This window comes from Musca autumnalis, unplaced genomic scaffold (genome assembly GCF_047663935.1).
Source record: "Musca autumnalis isolate F117 unplaced genomic scaffold, ASM4766393v1 scaffold_1, whole genome shotgun sequence".
NCBI lineage: Eukaryota > Metazoa > Arthropoda > Insecta > Diptera > Muscidae > Musca > Musca autumnalis.
Window position 1 is genome coordinate 211,773,815 of NW_027411644.1, and position 14,300 is coordinate 211,788,114.

A 14,300-nucleotide genomic window follows, 5' to 3' on the forward strand; every position below is an offset into this window, starting at 1 on the left:
ATAGATAGAAGACCTCGTCTTCTATAGATAGAAGACCTCGTCTTCTATAGATAGAAGACCTCGTCTTCTATAGATAGAAGACCTCGTCTTCTATAGATAGAAGACCTCGTCTTCTATAGATAGAAGACCTCGTCTTCTATAGATAGAAGACCTCGTCTTCTATAGATAGAAGACCTCGTCTTCTATAGATAGAAGACCTCGTCTTCTATAGATAGAAGACCTCGTCTTCTATAGATAGAAGACCTCGTCTTCTATAGATAGAAGACCTCGTCTTCTATAGATAGAAGACCTCGTCTTCTATAGATAGAAGACCTCGTCTTCTATAGATAGAAGACCTCGTCTTCTATAGATAGAAGACCTCGTCTTCTATAGATAGAAGACCTCGTCTTCTATAGATAGAAGACCTCGTCTTCTATAGATAGAAGACCTCGTCTTCTATAGATAGAAGACCTCGTCTTCTATAGATAGAAGACCTCGTCTTCTATAGATAGAAGACCTCGTCTTCTATAGATAGAAGACCTCGTCTTCTATAGATAGAAGACCTCGTCTTCTATAGATAGAAGACCTAGTCTTCTATAGAGAGAAGACCTCGTCTTCTATAGATAGAAGACCTCGTCTTCTATAGATAGAAGACCTAGTCTTCTATAGATAGAAGACCTCGTCTTCTATAGATAGAAGACCTAGTCTTCTATAGATAGAAGACCTCGTCTTCTATAGATAGAAGACCTTGTCTTCTATAGAAAGAAGACCTCGTCTTCTATAGATAGAAGACCTCGACTTCTATAGATAGAAGACCTCGTCTTCTATAGATAGAAGACCTCGTCTTCTATAGATAGAAGACCTCGTCTTCTATAGATAGAAGACCTCGTCTTCTATAGATAGAAGACCTCGTCTTCTATAGATAGAAGACCTCGTCTTCTATAGATAGAAGACCTCGTCTTCTATAGATAGAAGACCTCGTCTTCTATAGATAGAAGACCTCGTCTTCTATAGATAGAAGAGCTCGTCTTCTATAGATAGAAGACTTTGTCTTCTATAGATAGAAGAGCTCGTCTTCTATAGATAGAAGACCTTGTCTTCTATAGATAGAAGACCTCGTCTTCTATAGATAGAAGACCTTGTCTTCTATAGAAAGAAGACCTCGTCTTCTATAGATAGAAGACCTCGTCTTATATAGATAGAAGACCTTGTCTTCTATAGATAGAAGACCTTGTCTTCTATAGATAGAAGACCTCGTCTTCTATAGATAGAAGACCTCGTCCTCTATAGATAGAAGACCTCGTCTTCTATAGATAGAAGACCTCGTCTTCTATAGATAGAAGACCTCGTCTTCTATAGATAGAAGACCTCGTCTTCTATAGATAGAAGACCTCGTCTTCTATAGATAGAAGACCTCGTCTTCTATAGATAGAAGACCTCGTCTTCTATAGATAGAAGACCTCTTCTTCTGCAAATAGAAGACCTCGTCTTCTATAGATAGAAGACCTCGTCTTCTATAGATAGAAGACCTCGTCTTCTATAGATAGAAGACCTCGTCTTCTATAGATAGAAGACCTCGTCTTCTATAGATAGAAGACCTCGTCTTCTATAGATAGAAGACCTCGTCTTCTATAGATAGAAGACCTCGTCTTCTATAGATAGAAGACCTCGTCTTCTATAGATAGAAGACCTCGTCTTCTATAGATAGAATACCTCGTCTTCTATAGATAGAATACCTCGTCTTCTATAGATAGAATACCACGTCTTCTATAGATAGAAGACCTCGTCTTCTATAGATAGAAGACCTCGTCTTCTATAGATAGAAGACCTCGTCTTCTATAGATAGAATACCTCGTCTTCTATAGATAGAAGACCTCGTCTTCTATAGATAGAAGACCTCGTCTTCTATAGATAGAAGACCTCGTCTTCTATAGATAGAAGACCTCGTCTTCTATAGAGAGAAGACCTCGTCTTCTATAGATAGAAAACCTCGTCTTCTATAGATAGAAGACCTCGTCTTCTATAGATAGAAGACCTCGTCTTCTATAGATAGAAGACCTCGTCTTCTATAGATAGAAGACCTCGTCTTCTATAGATAGAAGACCTCGTCTTCTATAGATAGAAGACCTCGTCTTCTATAGATAGAAGACCTCGTCTTCTATAGATAGAAGACCTCGACATCTAAAGTTAGAAGACGTCGACATCTAAAGTTAGAAGACCTCGTCTTCTATAGATAGAAGACCTCGTCTTCTATAGATAGAAGACCTCGTCTTCTATAGATAGAAGACCTCGTCTTCTATAGATAGAAGACCTCGTCTTCTATAGATAGAAGACCTCGTCTTCTATAGATAGAAGACCCGTCTTCTATAGATAGAAGACATCGTCTTCTATAGATAGAAGACATCGTCTTCTATAGATAGAAGACATGGTCTTCCAAGGATAGAAGACCTCGTCTACTATAGATAGAAGACATCGTCTCCTATAGATAGAAGACATCGTCTCCTATAGATAGAAGACATCGTCTCCTATAGATAGAAGACATCGTCTTCTATAGATAGAAGACATCGTCTTCTATAGATAGAAGACCTCGACTTCTATAAATAGAAGATCTCGTCTTCTATAGATAGAAGACCTCGTCTTCTATTTTGAAATTAATAAAGAAAGTCCATATGGACAACTTAAAAAAAGTCGGCTGTGCCGACAGAGATGTACCCTCAAATCTAAAAATGAAATAAACACAATAGTTCAGACGTCTATAGGGGATTTTTGAAAAAAAAAAAAAATTGTACCTTCGCCTATACAAAATGTTGATAAAAATTTAAATACGATCCCTGAAGAGTCCTAAAACTGCAAACTTTATGTGAGAGGTACCCGAAAGAGTCGTCCGATGTAGTCAATATTCGAACATAATTCAAGTCTGTAAGAACTAATACGATGTACAACGTTTTGTCGAAATGGATTTTTCCCTACGAGGGTTATCTTACGTACTACCAAGTTTAGATGGCTTTTAGGAGCTTTTGTGTCATTCAGGAAGTATGGACTTGCACCCGAATAAAATTCGCCGTCGTTATAAGGCCCTCAAGAAGAACTTGTTGCAAAGAAATGTTAAACCAATCCGAGACAAGCTGTTAAACTGCATTTTTTTTCAATATTCGAATCTGAACTATGCCTGGAATTAATATTATGCAAAGTTATGGCCAATTTGGTTACTCCATTCCAGATTAATCGTGCGCACCATTTTAGCAAAAAAAATTGAGCTTTTGTGTATTTTTATTTTTTAATTTTTACCAAATTTTGAAATTATTTTAAAAATTTTTCCTTAACTTAATGTTTGTTGCATTATTGTATCTTCATTTACTCCAAAATCCCTTCTTCGCCACTTTGTGGATAAATTCCAGTTGACTTAAGACTTTTGCACTACAGTTTTGGGTTAACAATTCTATATATTCATAGTGTTATTATTGTTTGCTTGATTCTATTATGTTGGAGTAGGGGAGGGCAAATTTGTTTTTGTTGTCATTCGTTTTCTTGCTCTTTTTTGTTCTGTGTAAAGATAACTTTAAATATCCCGAGGATATTTATGACGAATGGGGATTTTTTTTTCCTTCATAGATGATAACGTCTTCAATGTCGTGCATATTCTGTCAGTCTTTTATGCGAATAGATGGATGAATGGATGGATGGATGTATTTGTATGTTTGTATGTATTTCAACTTGACTTTGGTGCCACAACAAATTAATCCGAAACTGAGATTGAAGAGTATATGCAAAATGAATGCCGTTTGTTTGGGGAGGGGTGGGTGGATTGTGAAGGTTTTGCGGGGTTAAGCAGTGCTTAAAGTTGATTTTTAAAACAAAGACAAAAAATCCAACATGAAAAGAGAAAATATGAAATGTAAGGAGGATATTCAAAAGAAATTGCTGAGTTGTTTGTTTTTCTTCTTGGATTATATGCAGGCTTATACTACTCCGACACAATACACAAAAAATGCATGGCAACCAAAAGGCAGCAAGCAAATAAAAAAACGAAAGGAGAATTCCATTAAATAATTGCTCAAGTTTTGTTTTTATTTTCTCATAATTCTTATCCCTTTTTTCTTTTTGTTGTCGTTATTGTAGCTTGATAAGTTGTTCTGTAAATAAATATAAATAAATGCAGAAATAAGAAGAAAAAAAGAATTTCCCCATCGACTTATTAAAGTTCATAAAGAGCAATAAACAGCAATGGAAAATAATTGTGGGAAAATGCATTGGAAATATTTGTTTCCTTTTGTTATTAATTAATTATAAGTTGTTCGGAATAATTTGTTGGGAAACAATCAAGGATCAAATAGTTATTTTATATTTATTTTATAGTTAGTACAATAATATTGTACTAACGGACGGCACGACTGAAAATTGTAGTGGAGAACCTATATATAAGTTTAATATGACTGAAATAATATCACCTTTACAATTATGCAAAGTAGTATTATATGCAAAGTATGCAAAGTAGTATTATCCATTTCTATACCCTTCACCATGGTATGGAGAGTATATGCATTTTTGTCCGTTTTTAACGCATTGAAATACTCTTTTGCGACCCTATAAGGTATATATGGGAATTTCTGAGTGAAATCGGATACTTTTTCAAAATGGGGTTTTTGATTTCCTTTATTTTTTGCTGTGGTGATACTGCTCATCTGCAAAACATTTCAGGTTCCAGAGATATCGCGCCTAGAAAAAGTCGAATTCTATAAAAACTACATGCAAAAAAATACTCATAACATCTTTTATATTGGTCCAATTTGAAAAACTCCTTTTTGTAAGTTTTGTTGTTTAAAATTCGCACAGTGGGCTTGGATGCAATTTTCGCAATATAATATTTAAAATCAAATTTTAACAATGAACAACATCTTCGACTTTCTTGATTTTTTTTTTTTTTTTTTTTTTTTGTTTTAAACTACGCTCAGTCCTATTTGTTAAAAAAAGTCCTATGTAAGTCATATTTTTAAAAAATTTTCAATACAATTATTCCTTTATACTAGTCTGAAACATTTGTTATTTTACCAAAAAAAAAAAATACAAAATTACTTTTTTTTAACATTTGTTTTCTTGTTTTATTTAGGAATTTCTCATAAACATCTTAAAAATTGTTTCATTTTTCAATTTTGAAAATGGATTAGTGGGTATTACTGCATTAAATTTTTTGTGCCCGCGATATGTTTAGCCATTGCATATTCAAATTCAAATCCCCTTCCGTATTTAAATAATCATCTTGTGAAATATCACTTTAATATTTGGTAGATTATTCGATTCGATTCGTTTTTTTTTTTTTTTTTTTTGGTTAAATAACAAATGTTTCACACTGGTATAAAGGATAATTGTGTTGACAAATTTTAAAAAATTAGTAAAATAGTAATCTACTGTAACTGATCGTAGTTTAATACAAAACAAAATTTCAAGAAAATCGAAGGGCTCAATCATTGTAAAAAATTGATTTTAGATACTAAATCGCGAAAATCGCATCCAAGCCCTCTGTCACTACATATGGTGCAATAGGGTATTTTTACAACTTTCTCAAGAAATTTGGACTTGCCCTTGAAAAAACTTTTACTGTCGTAATTGGGGCAGCGAATGCAAGTTGGTTCAACTAAAATCAATGTGATCCGAGAGCAGGTCTTAAAGTGAATTTATTTAAAAATGTGTGTGGGTTGTACCCGACGGAGTGGACGGACTATATTTGTATTCGAACCTGACCTATACCTGGTAGATATATTAGTATGTGTAAAGTATGGACCAAATCTGTCACTCCCATCAAGAGTTATCGTACGCACAATTTTTCCGAAAATTTTTGAACCTTTGTGGGGGAGGTACATGAAGGAGTGGACCTATATGGCTTATCTTCGAACTTAAACTAAGTTTGCACAAAATATTACGAAGGCCACATTTTGGACCGAAACGGGAGATCCGTTCGATAGTTATCTTACTCTCCAACCACTACGCACGGTGTCATAGGGGTTTTTTTTGCACCTTTCAGACTATTTTCTCAGGAAGTATGGACTTGCCCCTGATGAAACTTGTACCGTCGTATGGGGGCCAGTGAATATAAGTTGTTACAACAAAAATCAAAGCGATTCGAGAGCAGGCCCCAAACTAAACTTTTCCGAAATTTTGTGAGTCCATATTGGAACCTCATCTATTTCTGGTAGAAATTTCACGATGTGCAAAGCATGGACCAAATTGGTTACTCCCTTCAAGAGTTATCGTGCGCACAAAATTTCTGAACATTTTGCGGGGAGGTACCTGAAGGAGCTGACCGATATGGTCCATCTTCGAACTTAAACTAAGTTTGAGCAAAATATTACGCAAGCCAAATTTTGAACCAATCAGCCAGACAGAAAGGCAGACGGACGGATATTGCTAAATAAACTGCAAATTGTCTGAAACACATTTCGTCCAAAGATACTTGGGGTCTAAAACCATTATTTCGATGCGGCACATTCTGCACGTATGAAAGTGTATATAACCTCGATAGCATAAATGCTGAGGGTATAACCAGATGGCCAAAAGGCCTTCTACGAGACTTATAAAAGAGGGTTAACTCACAAAAGATCACAATTCATGATATAGAAGAAGAAAGACTTTTTAAGGGACCAACCGTAGAAGGTCCTCTCATAGACGACCAGAAAGTATTCTCATAGAACAAGAAACTACCTTTCTATAGAAGACTAGAAAAAAGACCGAAAGGTCTTCTTATAGAAAACTAAAAGAGCTAACAGATTTAAGAGTTTTTAAGGGGTGACCCCCACTTGTAAAGCCCCAAAAAAGGTCAATTTTCATGATCTTTTCCCAAGGAAACTGCAACTTTTTTTCTTCTGAAAGAGCATATTCCAATCTTGTGTTTTTTTTTTTTTGAAATATATTTTGTTGTTTTGTGGCAAATGACCGTCCACGAAACTCGAAAACTAATAAACCGATCGATATATCGTCACCATAAATGCCGGAAGACGTAACCCACAAAACTAAAACTTTACAGGAGAAGCAAAAAACTTTTTAAAATGAAAACGGTGTTATAAAATATCGAAAATTTTTAGTATCGTGTTTTAAGACAGAGAAGATATATATTTTTCGAAAAAATATATATATTTTTTTAGAATTTCAGAAGCTGTTTGGGTTACGTCTTTTGGTATTGTATTTTTCTGAAATGCCAAAAGACGTAACCCACAGTTTATTGAGCATACATTCAAAGAAACTAGTATATATGAAAAATTATAATCAAATTAGAACTGACTTATTGTCCTACGCGGTTAAACGAACTTTAAACTAGCAATCTGAAGGTGTTGGGTTCAATTCCCAGTCTCAACGGTGATATTTAATGGACCACAATTAGGTGAACTGTCTATTCCAACCAGCACTACAATTTCTTATAATTTCAAGTATATTAGACGATATTTAAATCATCATATCCGGAATATTATATTTATTGTGGTATTGAAGTCAATTTATCGACAAAATACAGTTAATATAATTAAAGTTATCTGTAACAATTTAAATGTAACTGTTAATTCTCATAAGTAATGTTGATATAAATGTAATGACAATCACTTGGAATTAAGTGTTTTAAGTCTAGCAGGTGCTGAAATTTCTTTTTTGAATCTTTTAGCCTTTGTGCGTACATATAAGGAAGACCCACTGCTCCAAAATCTCTAGAAATTGTCTGTGGTAGAGTCTGGTAGTTATCTTTTATATCAGTTTTAAAATAGATTATACCGCTAAGATCAAACGCCAATCTTTGCAGTTTATTGGATCTCCTGTCTATTTGCATACGTAGACAATACAGAAAAGTTGCGTTTTTCTCTGGACCTATTTGAATATCATTAAAATCAGTTGAATTTATCCAATGCCTCAATATTCTCGTTACGTTCATCTTTTTTTGCTGTCCGAAATTTTGAATATTCCCGTTCGTTCTTTCTCTTGGAAAAATGAGCAATATCGAGACGACCTGCTTTAGATCCGAGTTTCATTTGTCTTGCATTGCCTTCCAAATAACCACTTCCCTTGGTCCTGTTAACCGATTTTGATTTCCATATTATTTCAATTATGGATTTTTTCTGAAAGATCATTAAAAACGGTCTGAAGTAAAAGTAGTTGATTTCAAAATTAACTAAAAGAATGGTATTTGTGATTTTTGAAAAAAGCTACCATCCTTGAGATATCGTCACCTAAGAGTCAAATGACACATATGACTGTTAAAGTAACTACACCGTGTGATATGTATTTCCATAAGCTTTCATACGTTAACCGGGTCTAACCCGGTTTTGAACCTGGACTTTCGGGTCAAATAACAGGATAACCGGATCCCCCCCCCGTGGAAATTACACATTATACTCAATAAACCCTGCCTCGGGCATTATAATTGCTGCAAAAATTAAATACTACATTGTTCGTACTGCTGTTTAATTTACAAATAATGTGAGTTACGCCTTTTGTGTTTTATGAAAATTACAGTATGTTGTTACGTCTGTTGGCATTTCTTAAATAGGATCGTTATTTTTAAACGTAGACGCTTGAAATTTTCCCAGAGCATGTATTTTAGCTTAATGTATCAGATTCCATCAAAAAACGAATTTCGATTTTCATGTCGGTTACGTCTTCCGGCATTTATGGTGACGATATATTTTTGTGGGCTTATTAAGAACATAAAGATCTAGTCCTTCATCGATAGATTTTTTAAAAATATTTGATTTTACTGAAATGGTGAACCAAGAAAATCAAAATTTCAATTTTTGGCTTAAAAATTGACGTCTTCAGGTCATAAAACGGGCAAAAAAATTAAAAACACAGTCGATCGATGAAGGACTAGTTTTTGATGTCCTTGATAACCCCAAAAAAATTTTGTTAGTTTTTGAGCGGGAGTTGGCACCGATTTCAAAATGCCATTTCGAGAAAAACACGATTTTAGTTTATATATGGGGATTTCTTAGTGAAATCGGACACTTTTTCAAGATGAGGTTTTTGATTTCCATTATTTTTTGCTGTGGCGATGCTGCTGATTAACAAAACATTTTAGTATATTTTCAAATTTTTTTTGACTAACGGTTCCAGAGATATCGCGCCTTGAAAAAGTCAAATTCTGTAAAAACTACATGCAAAGAAATACTCATAACTTCTTTAATATTGGTCCAAATGGGACCATCTTTTTTTTGATTTGTTTGTTTTTTTATCAGCTATCGAAAGAAATATTTGAAAGAAAAATGCACAGTGGGCTTCAATGCAATTTTCGGGATTTAATATTTAAAATAAATTTTTAAACATGATTGCACCCTTCGATTTTTTCAAAAAAATTTTATGTAAAGTACGTTCAATTACAAAATTTTTAAGCCCTATGTGGTAATGGGATTCGGACGATTACTACTTTTTCTGAATTTTTTAAAATTTGTCAATACAATTTTTCCAAAATTTATTATTTTATTAAAAAAATTAAAAGTTTCATTTATAAATATTTGTTTTGATTTTATATTTATGAATTTATCTCAAACATCTTAAAAACTGCGTCATTTTTCGATTTTGAAAATGCACCAGCGAAAATTCCATTAAAGTCCACCGTGGATTTTTTTCTATTTTTTATGATAAATATACAATATATAATGATAAATATGTACTCTTAGCTTCAAAAATACAGGAAATACAAATTTTGGACAATGGTATTAAGGAAAAATTGTATTGACAAATTTTAAAAAATTCAGAAAAAATAGTAATCGTCCGAATCCCATTACCACATAGGGCCTAAAATTTTTGTAATTGAACGTAGTTTAACATAAATTTTTTTTGAAGAAATCGAAGGGTGCAATCATGTTTAATAATTGATTTTAAATATTAAATCCCGAAAATTGCATTGAAGCCCACTGTGCATTCTTTTAAATATTTCTTTCGATAGCTTATAAAAAAACAAACAAATCAAAAAAAAGATGGTCCCATTTGGACCAATATTAAAGAAGTAATGAGTATTTATTTGAACATAGTTCTTTAAAAATTCGATAATTTCAATAGGCGATATCTCTGTACCGTTGGTCAAAAAATAATTTTAAAATATACCAAAATGTTCTGTTGGCTAGGAGCATAAATTGAACCAAAAACAATTGAAATCAAAAATAACTTTTCTCCGAACTGTCCGATTTCACTTGGAATTCCCCATATACAATACACAATAATTTTCCCCTTCCAAAGCTCACATTTCAGGCAATATTGTTCTGCTCGACTTGAGAATTTTACCACATATTAAACGCTACTTTTACTCTAAAATAGGCAATTAAAAAAAGCTATTTTAGCCATATGTGGTCCTCAGTTGGTATTCTATATCTATATAAAACCCTTAGTATGTCTTCTACCCACAGAAACTCTTTTAGGTGTTAATCTTTCACCTGGCCCCTTCAGAATTTATCTAACATATGTCTTGAAATAAAAGTCTCTCGCTGTGTGTGTGTGCCTCCCAAATCATCAGCAGAGACACCATTGTCAGTCAATGGTATCATCATATCACTGTCGTCATCATCATCGTCATGACTGTCAGCGACAATGATTTCGATATTGACTGACGATGGCAAATAACAGATGATTCCATCATATTCTTTATGTAGGTAGAGAAGAATGAAATACATATAAAAACATATGCTGTTGAGGTGGTGAAATGGAATAAAAATACTATTCCTTTGGCAGTCAATTGGTAGAGAAACTGGAGAACTTGACTCCAGCTACTCTAACGGCTGCCAATGATAAAGATGACTTCCATGTTTACTATTTTGATGAGCAATGCTATCATAACAAAGTATTTGTGTCTGGTAATAAAATTCCAAAATTGATGATGAACTGCCAGCTAACACAGCAGCAGTCAACTCCCTGCATGGCCACCGACAAAAGGGCATAAATTCCATAAATGAAGTTGAAAATGTGGCAGTGGCATTTGTTTGAAAGGCAAGAAGGCACAGCAGTGCTTTATCCCTGAAATGGATAAAAGGAAATAAAAATTTGATTTCAGTCAATTTCCTTCCGACGAAGCTACTTTTATTACCAAAAATCCAGCTAGTAGTCAGTCATAAGAGTAGATAGATAATAGTGATTTCACATAATCATGGCTTTTAAATTCTTTGTGGAAAAAGTAGTTTTTTTGTGGGTATGTACTAGGGATTTTCTAGGAGGGCTTTTCACTTTCTATGATCTTTCAATTGAATGATGATGATATGAGTAGATAAAGGAACTTCTCACACACACATTAATTTTTTCAACGGCAGTATGAGGATGAGAGACATGAAAATAATCATGACTGTCAGTATATTGATTCGTTGAATAAAACACAGATATATGTATGTATAAGCCAATATTATTCGCACACACATACACACATGGATATACAATCAGTAAGAGCATACTTTTCTCTATCAGTGATGATTTGCCATTTCCAGATGATTCAACTACAAGGTGAAATTGAGATTTCATTCTTGGGTTCAAGGTGCAGTTATGATAAAAATGTTGAATGACTTTTTTTCTTTGAGAATACATTTATGGGAATTGTAATTTCAGAATTTTAATTATTGTGTGTGTTATAAGAAGGAGAAGTTAAGGTCAAATAAATAGTTTGCTTGGAAAGGTTATTTTAGTTAACAAACATTATAATGGAGACAAGAGGCTAGTTCACCCATTTCTAAGAGTGTAGTGCAATTCTATTTTATTGTCAAGGTTATTGCACCCTTATCATAGAGTCTCGTCTGCATTCGCAAGTACCCTTGCACACATTGAGATGTAGATTTGTTTTAGAATTGCTTTTCAGCCCAAAGTAACAACTAATGGTCTGTACAATTCTTGTCATTATACCAAATTGATGTATGGATTTCGGATCAGACGTAGATAAAATATTTACACCTGCAATTTTTCTATTGCTATTTCTTTTCTCCAAAAGGATGTTGAAAATATTCAAATGTTTAAAGAGTTTTTATTCTCTTTGATCAGGAAACCGTACATTAGTTAATATCATCTTGCAAAGACGGATGAACTTTTGGAGGGATACCAATTTTCGACATTTTTTCTTGAGTTTGACGTACGCTGAAGATCCGGTCGATGGTGGATTTGCTAGGTCTGAAGCCACATTGTCTGCAGGTCACCCCCATAAAAAGTTATTCTCTCCATGGGAAACTTTTACTAAACCTTTTATCTCTAGAACACCTTTAGAAGGTCTACAGTCTTGTGATCTTTGAAAAACTCTGGCAAGTTTTTGTATTTACAGAAAACCTTAAAATTGCATTTTGACCTTAAAATTCGTTAGAGAAGGTCTATAGGTGACCTAAGTGTTATGTAGTAGTAGCCATCCTGGTCATTGAAGATCTTTATAAGGTCTTCTAGCCTTCAAAAAACTTTAGTGGATCTTCAGTCTGCAGAAAACTTCTAGAAGGTATTTTGCCTATAGATGAGCTTTAGAAGAGAAGCATAATGTGACTATAGAAGACCCTTGCCTTCCCTGTTTAGAATACTTTTAAGAGTATCTTTAACCATAGAAGAAAAAAGTTATAGTTGTCCATAGAAGTAGAAGAAGGCAGTTTTTCTTTTGAAGACCCAGGTCTTCTGATATAGAAGACACTAATCCTCTCTTTCCAGAATACCTTTAGGACATCTGTCGATGGAGAATCCAGGTATTGTGGTTCTGACCTTCGAAACCCTTGGCAAGTTTCCCGTCTATAGAAAACCTTTAGAACGTATTCTCCTTAAGGAGTCCTTTAAAAGGTAGTTTGTCTATAGAAACCCAGGTCTTATAATTGTAGAAGTCCCTGGTCTTATGATTGTTGAAGACCCTGGCCTTCTGATTATAGAGCCCCTGGTTTTCGCTCTACAGTATAACTTTAGAAGAACCTCTGTCTATGGAAACCTGTCCAAAGAAACCTTTAAGCATAGAACCCCCTTAAAAGTTTTTCTGGTCATGGGAAAGTTTTAACACACCTTTTGTCTATAGAACACCTGTAACACATCTCCTGTCTATTGAAAATCCAAGTCTTCTCGTCATAGAACGCCTTTAAATGGTCCTCTGATCTTCGAAAAGCTCTGGAAAGTCATGTATTTACAGAAGACCTTTAAACGAAATTTTGCTCTTCGAAAACCTTCCGTTTATAGAAAGCCTTTAGAACGTATACTTCCCGCAGAAGACCTTTAGAAGTTTGTTTGCCTCTTGAAGATCCTGGTCTTCTGATTATACCAGACTAAGGTCGATTGATTATAGGTCTTCTCTCTATAGAAGACCCTGAACTTCTCTCCATAGAATACCTTTAAAAAGACATCCATCTATGAGGAATCCACCAGGTGTTCTGCCCAAAGAAATCTTTAGCCATGAAAGACCCATAAAAGTTGTTGTGGCAATAGAAAAGTTTTACCACGCCTTTTGTCTATAGAACACCTTTAAAAGATCTCCTGTCCTTTAAATGGTCCTCTGATTTTTGACTTTGACTTTCGAAAATCTTTAGTACATCTTCCGTTTATAGAAAACCTTTAGAACGTATTCTTGCTGCAGAACACCATTAGAACGGTGTTCGTCTATAGAATACCCTGGTCTTCTGGTTATGATAGACCCATGTCTTTTGATTATAGAAGGTCTTACCTCTATAGAAAACCCTGAACTTCTCTCTATAGAATGCCTTCTGCCCAAGGAAACCTTAAGCCATAGAATATCCGTAAATATTTCTTCTGGTCATGGGAAAGTTTTACCAAGGTTTTTGTCTATAGAACACCTTCAAAAGAATTTCTGTCTATTGAAAATCCCAGTCTTACAGCCATAAAGGATCTGATCTTCTAAAAGCTCTGGGCAGTCTTTTATTTGCAGAAAACTTTTAAAATGTATTTTGACCTTCGAAAACCTTTGGCAGGTCGTCCGTTTATAGAAAACTTTTAAAAGGTATTCATCCTACACATGACCTTCAGAAAGTTGATTCTCTATACAGGACTTAGTTCTGAATAAAATTAAAAAAGCATACATAGGTATGTCTATCAAGATCGCAGGTATTCTGACCAAAGAAACCTTTAACCAAAGAAAAAGTAAAACAGTTTTTCCGGCCATGGGAAAATTTTACCAAACCTTATGTCTAGAGGATCTGCTGGACCTGAAACCCAGATCGTGGAAATTATTTGAAAAGTCTTATTAAAAGGTTTTTTGATCTTTGGTAGGTCTTCTTCCGTAGACGACCTAAAGCTTGCATAGCAATATCTCCACTGGTCATGGAATACCTTTAGTAGGACTTCTGTCGTTCGAAATGCTTTAGCAGGTCTTCTGTCTATAGAAAACCTTTAAAAGGTCTTTTGCCAAT